This window comes from Schistocerca serialis, chromosome 2, assembly GCF_023864345.2.
Source record: "Schistocerca serialis cubense isolate TAMUIC-IGC-003099 chromosome 2, iqSchSeri2.2, whole genome shotgun sequence".
NCBI classification, from domain to species: Eukaryota; Metazoa; Arthropoda; class Insecta; order Orthoptera; family Acrididae; genus Schistocerca; species Schistocerca serialis.
The window spans coordinates 631,425,076-631,439,091 of record NC_064639.1 but is presented as its reverse complement, the minus strand read 5'-3'; the positions used below and the strand labels follow the sequence as shown (position 1 = coordinate 631,439,091).

The window sequence follows — 14,016 nt, the reverse complement described above, 5'->3', positions numbered from 1 at the left end:
ATCCGGCTCAGTGTGAAGGGGTACTTCGTACCTTGGTACACAGGGCACATGTCGTTTCTGACGCTGAGACTTTGCCAGCTGAGCTGTCCCATTTTGAAGTTACGTGTCGTCAAAATGGTTATAGTGATAAACAGACTGAACGTGCGTTGCGCTATCGGCCAACTGTACATCGGGTCCACTGACTTTTGCCTTATATAGGAAACACTTCCAACAAGATCGGTCGTATTGTACGGAAATACGATGTGAAATGTGTTTTCCGACCTCCATCTAAAATTAGAGTGCTTTTAAGTTCTGTTAAGGATGATCCTGGTCTGCTAAGGCGTGTGTATATCGCATTCCTTGTAGCTGCGGCATGGCATATATTGGTCAAACTATCAGGACCATGGAGGACCGATGTACTGAGCATAATCGGCACACACGATTACAGCAGCCAAGTAGATCTGCTGTTGCCGGACACTGCTTGGATACTGGTCACCCCATGTTATGTAATAACACCGAGATACTGGCGTGCACGTGCAGCTATTGGGACAGTGTTATTAAGGAGGCAGTTGAGAGTAAATTAGCGATCAACCTCGTTAACAGGGATGGACCGAGGTTTTAAATTTGCATGTACGTCGCCTGTCCGTTGCAGTTTGCCTTGAAGATTGCGGGGTGTTCTCCCGCCGAAATATCGGTGGTCGCTGAAAGTGTTACCCGGCTGAATTCCCGGAAGTTATTTGAAAGTTGTATACACCAGGAGAAACTCAGGTCTCAAGGCGAATAGTGTTTTTCGATTTATTGGGAGAATTCTAGGTAAGTGTAACGCATCTTTCAAGGTGACTCCATATAGACCTGTGTGACCAATTCCCCGAGTACTGCTCGTGTGTTTGGGATCCAGACCAGAGAGGGTTAAAGCAACACATAGAAGGAATTCAGAGGCTTACTGCTAGATTTGTTGCTGGAAGGTGTCCTGAACATGCAAGCTTTACGGAAGAGAAGATGACATACTTTCGACAAACGCTTTTGAGGAACGTGAAGTTTGAAATAGGCTCTGTTCCAAAAAATCCCGAGAGAACTGACGGATGTCAGTGACTTGCTGCCACAATATTTCGGAGAAGAGCTATATTGAACTGTATACTGGCGGAAGTACACTGAACTGTCCCATTTAAAAATCCACTGGCGCTTGAATGGTGCACTGGGCACGGGTTACTTGAGGGCGTGCACTTTTACTGCAATCTGCGAGCTGCTGAGAGCACACTCTGCGGTAGAAACTCGTCACTTCCTTGTTATCGGACGACACCAGCGCCATTCACAAAGAGCATTAAAACTCCCTGTACTGGCCGATCGAGTGCAACAGCTATCGACATCCATCGCACTAAGTGACAATACAATGCATGCATTTTTGCATGCTTGCATTCAAGGTTCTGGCGGTTACATCGGTTATTACTGTATTAGCATGGTTGATCTTGTGCTTATATTGACGCCTGGTCTTGAAATGTCAATCAATTAAATTTGTTGCTCAGACAAATGTATTCCCGAAGAAACATTACTCATTGCTTGAGTGATAAGTAGGGGATTGTAGTATCTTTCTAGAGTTATCGTTTGAGTCTGGTTCTCGAAAATTTGTTAGTAGACTTCCTCTGGAGGTTTTCGTTTATCTTCTAAAGTCTGCTAGTTCAGTCCCTCCAACATCTCAGTGACACCCTTCCGTGGGTCAAACAAGCCTTTGACCATCCGTGCAGCCCTTCTTTGTATATGTTCAATATTTTCTGCTAGTCCTATTTTGTACAAGTCCTTCGCACTTAAGAAATATTCTGAGATGGGACACGAAGTGATTTGTAAGTGATATTCTGTGTAGGATGATTGCATTTCATAAATTTAGGCAACATTGTCCGCGGAGCGCAGGGATCTGGTGCTAACTTTGATAAAAACAACAGTCGAGCTCGCAATAACATTTGTTTGTTACGACTAGTCTCGGCTTATGTTGAAGCCATCCTCAGACTCTTGTGCACCCTACGGCTGGTGCTGGCGGCTCCTCAGTTTTTCAAGTGATGATCACTGTGTACGATCGTTTCATCATGCGAAAACCGAGGAACCGCCAGCAACAGCCGTAAGGGGCCAAAAAATTTTAGGATGGCTTTAACATAAGCCGCCCACTAGCTCCGCAGTTGCTGAAGGGATTCAGTGTACATATTTTGAAATAAAGAAAATTATATACTTACGTTATACGAGGTATTATTTTTGGTGGGTGACTGGAATTCGGTAGTCAGAAAAGGAAGAGAAGAAAAAGTGGCAGGAGAATATAAACAGCGCGGAAAGAATGAAATGGGAAGCACTCTGGTAGAATGAAATTTTCACTGTGGAAATTTTCACAGTGTGCGCTGATATGAAACTTCCTGGCAGATAAAAACTGTGTGCTGGACCGACACTCGAACCCGGGACCTTTGCCTTTCGCAGGTAAGTGCTCTACTGTCTGAGCTACTCAAAACGACTCACGGACCCTCCTCTTAGCTTTTCTTCCACCAGTACCTCGTTTCCTACCTTCCAAACTTCACCAGGCTGTGGTAAAGTCATATCTCCGCAATAGTCTTTCTTCCAGGTGTACTACTACAGCAAGTTTCGCAGGAGAGCTTCTGTGAAGCATGGAAGGTAGGAAACGAGGTACTGGCGGAAGTAAAGCTGCGAGGAGGGGCCTTGAGTAGTGCATGGGCAGCTCACGTAATAGAACACATGCTCTCTGAAGACAAAGGTCCCGAGTTCGTGTCTCCATCCGGCACACAGTTTTAATCTGCCAGGTAGTTTCATCCTGGTAATATGTTGCACAAAACATAATTTAATCCTCGATAATACTTGGATTAAGAATCATGAAAGGAAGTTCTGTACGCAGAAGAGACTTGCAGACACTGCAAAGTTTCACATCCAATAAATAATGCTAAGATAAGGACTTCTAAACCAGATCTCCAACAGGGAAGATGTGGACTCTGATCATAATTTATTGGTTTTGAACTGGAGACTAAATTTGGAGAAATCTGAAAAAGGTAGGAAATTAAGGAGATGGGATCTGGGTAAAACGAAGCAACCGGAGGCTGGCGTCTTATTGACTGGAATAGAGTTGTCTTCAGTAATGGTTTCCTCTTAGAAATGAACGCCGTTGACCAGCGAATACGTATCTGGAGACATTCCAGGCTGCAGTGGGATACCAATCTGCCTGTCGCTTGTCGTGTGACCAGACAACAAGGAGTGATGGTCTGGGTGCGATTTCTTTGCAGATCAGTATCCCTTTCGTTGTCATCCACGGCACAATTACAGCAGAGCGGTACGTCGACGATATTCTGCGCCCCGTTTTGGTGCCCTTCGGGGCAAGTCATCATGGGTTATATTTCAGCAAGATAACTCCCACCCTAACACAGCGAAAGTTTCTACTGCTTGTCTGCGTGCTTGCCAAGCCGTACCCTGACCAACAAATTCGCCCGATCTCTCCCCAATTGAGAACGTTGGGAGCTTTATAGGCTGGACCTTTCAAACATCTCGGGATTTTGAAGATCTAACGCGCCAACTGCACAGAATTTGACACAGAGGATATTTCACAAGTCTGTCAATAAATGCGAAGCCGAATAGCTGCTTGTTTAGGGGCCAGAGTTAGAGCAACACGTTACTGATTTGCTCGGTGTGTAAAGTTCCTTCTCTTGAATCGGTTATCCAACTTTTATGAAACTGTAGTCATATGGTTGCCTCCACATGTACGTTGCGTCTACCGATTTCCGTCCCATTCGAGTAATTCGTTCGTTGAGCGCCGTTTTTCTTTGTCTTAGTATGTATAGAAGGTGATTCTTATTGTCACTAAGAAATCTCTGAAAGGATGTAGATGACACTGAGTCAAGTAATTTAAGATAAGACATATGGGGCCTCAGAAGTCGCGAAATGTGGGTGACAGATGTTGAACATTTGACATCACCAGGTGTCGTACGTCGTCGCACGTACAGCGGTTGGGCTTGTCTATCTTATCCTCCTCGGCAGGGGGCAGTGCCACATATCGCTTCAGTAGTCTAGTCTGTTTTCGTTTTTGCTTTATCCGATGTGATGTGGTAGTGCTGGTGGTAGTGGTAATGCAAGACTCCGACGAATCGGTTTATATTTACGGTAAACGGATAGTCTACCGGAGTGATGTCGAGCACTGTCCCCTACCAGCGAGAACAGTATGGACAATCCCAACAGCTACAAGTGCGGCGAGGTACGTCATCTGATGATGTCACATGTTCAAAAGCTGTCATCCACTTTTATGATATTTCCCGATATTTTCACCTCCGTGTGTCTTAAATTGATTGTGATAGAGTCACAATATAGAAAGGGAAGAGGAAGAAGATGAAGATAAAGTGGGAGATATGGTAATTAGAGAGTAATTTCACATCACACTAAAAGACAAGGCCCTTAAAGTAGACGGCATTTTTCCAGAATATCTGAGAATCTTGCAAGAGCCAGTCAGGAAAAAATTATTATACTTGGTGTTCATGATTTATGACACAGGCAAAATATGGATGAATATGATAATTCCATTTACTAAGATGGTTGGTGTTGAGAAGTTTAAATACTACCAACCCATAATTTACGTTTGGAAAATACTGACACATATTATTTACGGAACAACAGAAAACTCTTAGACGAAGACCTCGGGGAATAACTGTTTGGATTCTGGAGAAATGTAGAAACGCGCGACGTAGTACTCACTCTATGACTTATCTTCGAAGATAGGTTGAAGAAAGGCAAAACAACATTTACAGCGTTTGTAGATTTGAAGAAAACTTTTGATGATTTGGACTTGACTAAAACTTTGAAATTTTAAAGTAGCAGGAGTAAAATACGGAGACCAACAGATTATTTACAGTTTACACAGAAAACACATAGAAGTTAAAATTCTTGAAGGTAATAAAGTGAAGAATTAATTGATAAGGGAGTGAAACAGTGCTGTATGACACCCACGGTGACATTCAGTCTGTATGTTGAGAAACTAGTGAAGGAAACCAAAGAGAAAATTTGAAAGAGAACTGAAGTTCAGGAAGAAGACATAAGAACTATTGTGGTTTGTTGATGGCACCGTACTTCTGTCGGTGACTCCTAAGAACTTGAGAGAGTAGTTCAACGTATTGGGTTGTGTCTTCGAAAGCGGTTGGGAGGTGAACATTAGTAAAAGTGAAATAAGGGTAATGGAATGCTGTCAAAGTAAAAATGCTGTCGAAGTAAATCAGGTGATATTGAGGGAATTAGATTGTGAAATGAGAAACTAAAAGTAGAACATGTGTTTCGTTATTTGGACAGGAAAGTAACTGATGACAGCCGAACTATGGAAGGTATAAAACGCAGGATCAACAGCATGAAATGTTTAGGAAATACTTTCTAAAGGTATTTTTCTGGAGTGTAACCTTGTATGGACCTTGTGCGGACAAGAAGTAGGTAGAAGTTTTTGAAATGCCGTGATGTACAGGATGTTCCGCCGGCCGGAGTGGCCGAGCGCTTCTAGACGCTTCAGTCTGGAACCGCGCAACCGCTACGGTCGCTGGTTCGAATCCTGCCTCGGGCATAATCCTGCCTCGGGCATGGATGTGTGTGATGTCCTTAGGTTAGTTAGGTTTAAGTAGTTCTAAGTTCTAGGGGACTGATGACCTCAGATGTTAAGTCCTATAGTGCTCAGAGCCTTTTGACCCATTTTTGAACAGGATGTTTCGAAATTCCATAACAAATTTCTAGGAGTTGTAAAGAGCAGTATAATTCTGAAAAGGAATCCATGTCCGGAAACGTGCTGTTTTCGTGCTACAGCCATTTGAAAACATGTCTGCTAGGTAAGTATGCAACAGGGTAGTCGCCGTGGGGAGTGGTAACGTCGGATCGGCTGATGTCATTTGACGTCTGTCCTACCTCTCTGACCTGGTTCGAGCCTGATTCACATCCCTGTGAGTGTTAGAGCGACATCGCTGAGTACAGGTTTGAAGAATACATCGACACGATCCTTGTGAATGATGCAGCTCATGGTAATTGAAGAGCTGCTCGTCACCTTTATCGAGATCATTCTCCACAACGTAAGACTCTATCGCATACTCACAATTCGGGAAATGGTACCTTCACTGCCAGCAGGAGTGACCGTGGTGCTCCAAGAAGACGCCGCGCATTACGCTGAAGAAACCACGAGCGATTTTTGTGGCTATTAATGGCTGGAACTGTAAATCAATTTATGTAAGGCGTTACGCCTAATCAGTCACTTGTAAAGGTGGTCACATTACCAACATGTTCCCACACAGCTGTAGCACGGAAACTGTACGTTTCCAGACATGGGTCTCAGTTGACAATAGTGCCCACTGACTCCCCTCTATAAGTCTTAAAGTTTGTAACGGGAATTTTCGAACACTCTGTAGCTGAATACTGAACATCAGATTGGTAAATGAAACGCTAAATAATTAAAAACGGGGAAAAAGAAAATTAGGGACAAATACACCGAAAGAAGTAATGTTTTTGTAGGATACACCTTGACGCATCAAGGAATTTATCGATTGGCAAATGGATCGAAGTGCAGGGTGCGGCGGGAGGGGAAACTTGTAGACAGAGAGACAAAGATTTGAATAGTGAAAGCAGGTTCAGACGGATGTACGACGCACTAGGTATGAAGGGATGAAAAGGACTGGACAGGATAGAGTAGCAAGGAGGGCTGAGTCAAATCAGTTTTCATACTGAAGATCTCAACAACAACAAGAGATGAAAAAAATTTGCGCACATTTAATTGAATGTATCATTGTTATGAATAAATTGCAAATTGAGTAAAATTTCTGTAAAGGTTGAAAATAAATCAAAATCTATGTCTTATGTTACATATCACCTACCGCACATTTTATTTGCTCCTCATAAGTTATTAAAAGTGTACACATTATTAATTGGAAACACAAGGAAAGGGCTGCAAATACGTGTTGAGAACATATTCCTTCCCAATAATTTTATTTTTATTACAAATTTAATTTTAGATTCCATGCTTTGAGCGAAGCAAACCCATTACTTATGTCTCTAAAGTCAAATTCAGCATCTGTGTATTATTCTACCGAAAACATAACTTGCATTTGACAGCCTTTTTCACCTATACCCGGCTTTAAGTGGTTTTTAATCATCTTAATTTCTTGTAACCTAAACAAACAAATAAAGAAAGAAAGAAGGAGAAACCTCTTCAAAATATCGAAATGTGCAGTATGTTAATGTTCTTCCAGCTATTACTACTGCAATTTGAAAGATACTACTTCATTAACTACCTCAGTTTTGTCTATATTTCTTCTGTATATGATACCAAAATCTGCTGCATGTTACACGGTTGTGACTGAAGACGTTGCTAAATGGCAATTAAAGTGAGATGAAATGGTAGTTTATATGTGAGACCTGTTTCCCACATCACTTATTATTCTACCGAATAATCTGAAGCATTCTAGCTTAAACAGTTTCAGTCCAGTCCCCAGTCAGCATAATATTTGCTTCAGTGGGCAATTTTCAGCCTTTGGGTTCCTACAACACCGTTGCGGAGTTGATCATGCGCTAACTGCATGGTCGACGGCTGTATGAAGCAAGAGCACTGTTGACACATAACTCTACGTGACGTTTGTTGCGCAGAGGTCACTTCTTTATGATGCTACTTGGACGAAATGGTGTGGTGACAGCAGGATGCGTTTACTGTCTGGGGTCGATGGGGAGGCCTTTTCTTACCTACCACAGTAGTACAAATTAACATGCCAACTAGCTCCGCAGATGAGGAAGAGATTGAAGAAGTATATCATGAGATAAAATAAATTTCTCAGAGAATTAAAGGAGAAGAAATTTTAATTGTGATGGGGGACTGGTATTCAATAGTAGGAAAAGAATGAATAGTAGGTAAAAATGGATTGGGGAAAAGGAATGAAAGAGGAGGAATCCGCCTGGTAGAACTTAGTACAGAACATAATTTAATCGTCGCCAACACATGACTGAGTATAACAAAATAAGATGGTATACGTGGAAAAGACTTGGAGACACCAGAAGGTTTCTGATTGATTATATAATGGCTACACAGAGATTTAGGAGCCAGGTTTTAAGTTGTAAGACACTTCCAGTGGCAGATTTGGACCCTGACCACTATTTATTGGTTATGAACTGTAGATTAAAACTAAAGAAAGAGGAAAAAATAGGAAATTAAGGAGATGGGATACGGATAAGTTGAAAGAACAGAGGTTGTTGACAGCTTCAGACAGAGTGTTAGGCAAGCTTGACTAGTACACGGGAAAGCAATCTTTGGAAAGCGAATGGATAGCTTTACGAGATAAATTAATGATTGCAGCAGAGAGTCAAGTAGGTAAAAAGACGAAGTCCAATAGAAATAGTGAATTGAACTGATGAAATAAGGAAATTTAAAAATGCAGCAAATGAAGATGGCAAAAGGAAATACAAAGGTTTAAAAATAAGATTGACAGGAAGAGCAGAATTGATATGAAGAAATGGCTAGAGGGCAAACGTAGGGGTTTAGAAGCATATTTCACTTGGGAAAGACAGATAAAACCTACATGAAAATTAAAGAAGCTTTTGGGGAAAGGAAAATGAAATCAAAAGATCGTGTCGCATTGTTGGCCGTGATGTCCCATTCGGGTTCGGCCGCCAAGCTATCAGCTCTTATTTCAGTCGGCGCCACAATGGGCGACTTGCGGTCGATGATGAGGATGAAATGATTATGAGGGCAACAAAAGAACCCAGTCCCCGAGCAGAGAAAATCTCCAACCTGGCCTGGAATCGAACTCGGGCGCAGTGCATGGGAGGCAAGCACGTTACAACCCAGTTAAGCAGGCGGACTGTGGAAAGGAGAAGCAGCTGTATGAATATCAAGAGCTTAGATGATAAACCAGTCGTAACGAAAGAAGGGAAAGTGAAAAGTGGAAGGAGTATATAGAGCTCCTATACAAGGGAGATGAACTTGAAAGCAATATTATAGAAAGGGAACTGGATGTCAAGAATGATAGGGTGGATGATATGGTACTGCGAGAAAAATTTGACAGACATCTGAAAGACATAAGTCAAAAAAGGGCCCGGGTTTAGACACATCCCATTAGAACTACTGATAGCCTTTGGATAGACAACCATCAGAAGACTCTTCCACCGGGCGTGTAAGTTGTATGAGACAGGCGAAATACCCTCATACGTCAAAAAGAATGTAGTAATTCCAATTCCAATGAAAGCAGTTTCTGACAGGTGTGCAAATTATCAAACTATCAATTTAATAAGTCGTGGTTGCAAAATGTTGGCACGAATTCTTTACGAAAGAATTGAATAACTGATAGAAGCTGACCTCAGGGAAGATCAATTTGGATTCCGGAAAAGTGTAGGGAAACATGAGGCTCTACAGACCATACGATTTATCTTATATGACAATATAAGGAAAGACCAAGCTACATTTATAGCATTTGTAGACTCAGAGAAATCTTTCGACGATGTTGACTGGAATACTCTCTTTGTAATTCTGAAAGTAGCCGGGGGTAAAATATTTGGAGTGAAAGGCTATTTACAGCTTGTACAGAAGCCAGACGGCAGTTGTAAGAGTCGAGGAGTAGGAATGAGATTCAGTGGTTGAAAAGAGAGTGAGGCAGGTTTGAAGCCTACCCCAAATGTTATTCAATATGTACATGAAACAAGCAGTAAAGGAAATCAGAGAAAAATGTGGAATAGGAATTGAAGATTAGGGAGAGGAAATAAAAATTTCGAGGTTTGCCGACGGCTCTGTAATTCTGTCGGAGAGAGCAAAGGATTTGAGAGAGCAGTTGAACGTAATGGAAATTGTCTTGGAAGATGGGGGTAACATGAACATAAACAAAAGCAAAACAAAGGTAATGAAATATAGTAGAATTAAATCAGGTGATGCGAAGTGAACGAGATTAGGAAACGAAACACTTAAAGTAGTAGATCAGGTCGGCTATTTGGGCAGCAAAATAACTGATGATGGCTAAAGTAGAGAGGATATAAAATATAGACTGGCAATGGAAAGAAAAGCATCTCTGAAGAAGAGAAATCTGCTAATACCGAATATAGATTTAAGTGTCTTTTCTGAAGGTACTTGTCTGGAGTGTAGCCATATATGGTAGAGAAACATGAGCAATAAACATTTCAGATAAAAAGAGAATTATACGGGGGTTGTCTAGAAAGTAAGTTCCGATCGGTCGCGAAATGGAAACCACTGGAAAAATCTGGTAAAGCTTTGCATAGATGTGTTGGGCAGTGTCTGTACTGCCCGTCGATTGTGTCGCGTCGCTCTTTTCAGTTTTGAGTGAACAGTGAGCATGCAAAGATGCGTAGGGAATAGCGTCTCCCGCCAAGTATGAGTTCCTGGTTAGAGATTTCGCCTATGTCATGCACCTCGCGTAACACAACTGTCGAGCAGTTTCTTCTTCATGCCAATTCTCGGCCGCACACTGCAGGCACAATGAAGACGCTCCTGCAGCGTTTCCGACGAGATGTGTTTGATCACTCACAATGCAGTCCGTAATTGGCTACCCCTGAGTCTCATCTCTGCTCACAAGAACCGCTAGCTATGAAGACAAAATTTTTCCACAGACAACGAGCTGCAGATCAGTGCAGATAATTGGCCTAAAGCACGGGCGGCTGCTTTCTATGATGAGGATATTGAAATCTGATATAACACTACGACAATACTCGAAGTTAGAGTTGCGACTATGTAGAGAAGTAGGTGGAAGGTGTACCTAACTGTTGTAAATAAAACGTTTCTGGTTTTCGTTGTGGTTTCCATTTCGTGACCGATCGGAACTTACTTTCTGGACAACCCTCGTAGCTTGCGAAATCTGTGCTTCAGAAGAGTGGTGAATATTAGATGGGTCGATCATGTAACTGAAGATGAAATACTGAACAGAATTCGGAAGGAGAGAAATTTGTGGCACAACTTGGCCAAAAAAGGGGATCGGTTGATAGGATACATTCTGAGACGTCAATGGATCACCAACTTAGTATTAGAGGGATGTCAGGGAGAAAAATCTTAGGGGAGGCCAAGAGAGGCATACAGTAAGGAGAATCAGAAATGCGTAGGTTTCAATAGTTACTGGGAGATGAGGAGGCTCACACAGAATAGAGTAGTGTGGAGAGCTGCATCAAACCAGTACTTGGACTGAGGACCACAACAACAACAAGAACAGCAGCAATAACAACGGTTTTGAGCATTAATTACCTTTGAGGTTGGACGTAGCGAGTTGACTTTAGCCAAGAAGGTCTTTAAAACGGACAAGACGTCAGTATCAACACGTCATTGAGTTTGGACCAGGTTATTGCAGAATGAGCTGGAATGTAGCCACTGAACGTGAATGCTGGCAACGGTGGTGACGAAAACGCACAGTTCTGCCTCTGTGTCAGTGATGACCGTCTGTTGGTTAGAGAAAGGCTACCTGAGGGCCTGGAAGCCACCTTTCTGAATGCCAGGCACAGCTATGATCTAGGGTGCCATTACATATGACACCAGGAGCACTCTCTCATTGAGCGAGGTGGCGCAGTGGTTTGCACACTGGACTCGCATTCGGGAGGACGACGGTTCAATCCCGTCTCCGGCCATCCTGATTTAGATTTTCCGTGATTTCCCTAAATCGTTTCAGGCAAATGCCGGGATGGTTCCTTTGAAAGGGCACGGCCGATTTCCTTCCGCATCCTTCCCTAACCCGAGCTTGCGCTCCGTCTCTTAATGACCTCGTTGTCGACGGGACGTTAAACACCACTAACCTAACCTAACCTAACCACTCTCTTATTATCCCATACACCCTCACGAAACATTTGTATGTCAGTCTCGTGATTAGACATGTTGTGCTGCCATTCATGAACAGCATTCCAGGGGTGTTTTCAACACGATAACGCTCTTTCACATAGTTAGTTACGTGTTCCATTGATCAATAACACGGAAAACCGTTATGATGTGGAATGTGTCAAATGCACAAGAAATTCGCACAGGAAACAAGTTTCTTTCTTTTTTTGTTTACATTATAGTGTTATACCTAAATATTTCTATTATCTATCCCATTCCCTTAAATTGCACAAGATGCATACATTATATCTCCAGATTTATTTACTCATATTCAAGAAATCATCTATAGTATAGAAGGAATTGTCAAGGAGGTATGCATTCAATTTGTTTTTGAAACTATTACGGCTGTCTGTCAGACATTTTATTTCATCTGTTAATTTATCAAAAAGTTTTATAGCCGCATATTTCACCCCTTTCTGTGTCAAATATAGGTTAAGTAAAGGATAGTGTAGGTCTTTCTCTTTTCTGGTATTGTAACCATGAATGTCGCTGTTGATTTTAAACTGGTCCATGTTGCTGAGAAAAAATTTCATTACTGAGTAAATGTACTGTGAAGGAGTTGTAAGAATTTCTAACCTTTTGAACAGATGCCTACAAGATGTGCGACTATGAACCCCACACATTATTCTAACTACTTTCTTTTGAGCAGTGAATACCTTTTACCTAAGTGTTAAGTTGCCCCAGAATATAATTCCATATGACATCAGAGAGTGGAAGTATGCAAAGTATGTTAGCTTACTAATTTCTACATCCTCAAAATTGGCAATTATTCTGATTGAAAAGTTGCTGAACCTAGTCGCTTTAGCAGATCCAAAATATGAATTTTCCAATTAAAATTCTCATCTATATGTACACCCAAAAACGTAGTATGCTCTACCTGGCAGCTGACTTCTTTTGATGTGTTATGTTCTTTGAAGAAATTATACTTTTTGCAACAGAAAATTGGATGTACTGTGTTTTTTCAAAGTTCAGAGCAAGACCAGAAAACCAATCAATAACTATTCCAAAGACATTTGTATAATTTTCTATCGGACTTTCTTTTACTGTATTAATAATTATACTTATATCATCAGCAAACAGTGTCAGATCAGCATCTTGTTTCACATAAGAAGGGGGGTCATTCACATATATCAAGAACAGGAGGGGACCCATGATCGAACCTTGTGGAACACCTCATGTAATTTCACCAAAGTTAGATGAAGTGGCTAACTCCTTTGAATCACTTAAGCATATAAAGAGACTTTTTGCTTCTTATTCTGTAGATATGACTTAAACCACTCATATGCTGTTCCATTGACACCATAGAATTGTAATTTATCTAACATAATGTCATGGTGTGCACAATCAAATGCTTTGGATAAGTCACAGAATATTCCTACTGGTGATATTTTACTATTTAAAGACTCTATTATGTGGACAGTGAAATTGTATATTGCTGTCTCAGTGGAACAGTACTTCCGAAATCCGAACTGTGATTTACTAAGCATCCCATTACTGTTGAGATGGCTAACCACTCTTGAGTACATTACTTTCTCAAATATTTTGGAAAATGCTGTAAGCAAGGATATTGGCCGGTAATTATTGACATCTGTGGTTTCCCTCTTTTTGTAGAGAGGCTTGACAATGGCATATTTTAACCTGTCTTGAAAAATGCCCTGAGTCAGTGATGCATTACATATGTGACTCAAAACATCAGCTGCAATTGTTCCACATAGTTTTAATAACTTGTTAGAGATATCATCTACTCCAACAGAACATTTATATTTCAAAGATTTAGTAATTTTCGTTATTTCACAAGAGGTTATTACATGAAACTTAATCTGACTAAAATTTTTCAACACTGACTCTTCCATGTACTGCCTGGCTTTTTCTTTTGAACTATTTCCATCAATTTTTTCTCCTACACTTAAAAAGTGATTGTTAAATACATTGGCTACCTGTGTACTGTTGGTTAAGATGGTCTCATTCTCTTTAACAGTAATACTACCTATCCCGGTGGTTACTTTTCCTGTCTCCCTTCTAACAACATTCCATACTGATTTGATTTTATTGCTGGAGTTGTTAATTTCTTCTCTAACATACATACTTCTTGATTTCCTTACAACTTTTCTCAGTATGTTACAATAATTTTTATAGTGTACAACTACTTCTGGATTTTTACTATTTCTTGCTGTCTCATACAGTTTTTTTTGAAGACA

General features: G+C 41.1%; 1 protein-coding gene across 1 annotated transcript in view; it reads right to left on the bottom strand.

The window, feature by feature from the left end:
• LOC126456294 (uncharacterized) overlaps positions 1-14,016 on the bottom strand; it is a 107,456-nt gene that overhangs the window by 41,358 nt on the left and 52,082 nt on the right. The gene's annotated exons all lie outside the window — the stretch shown is intronic.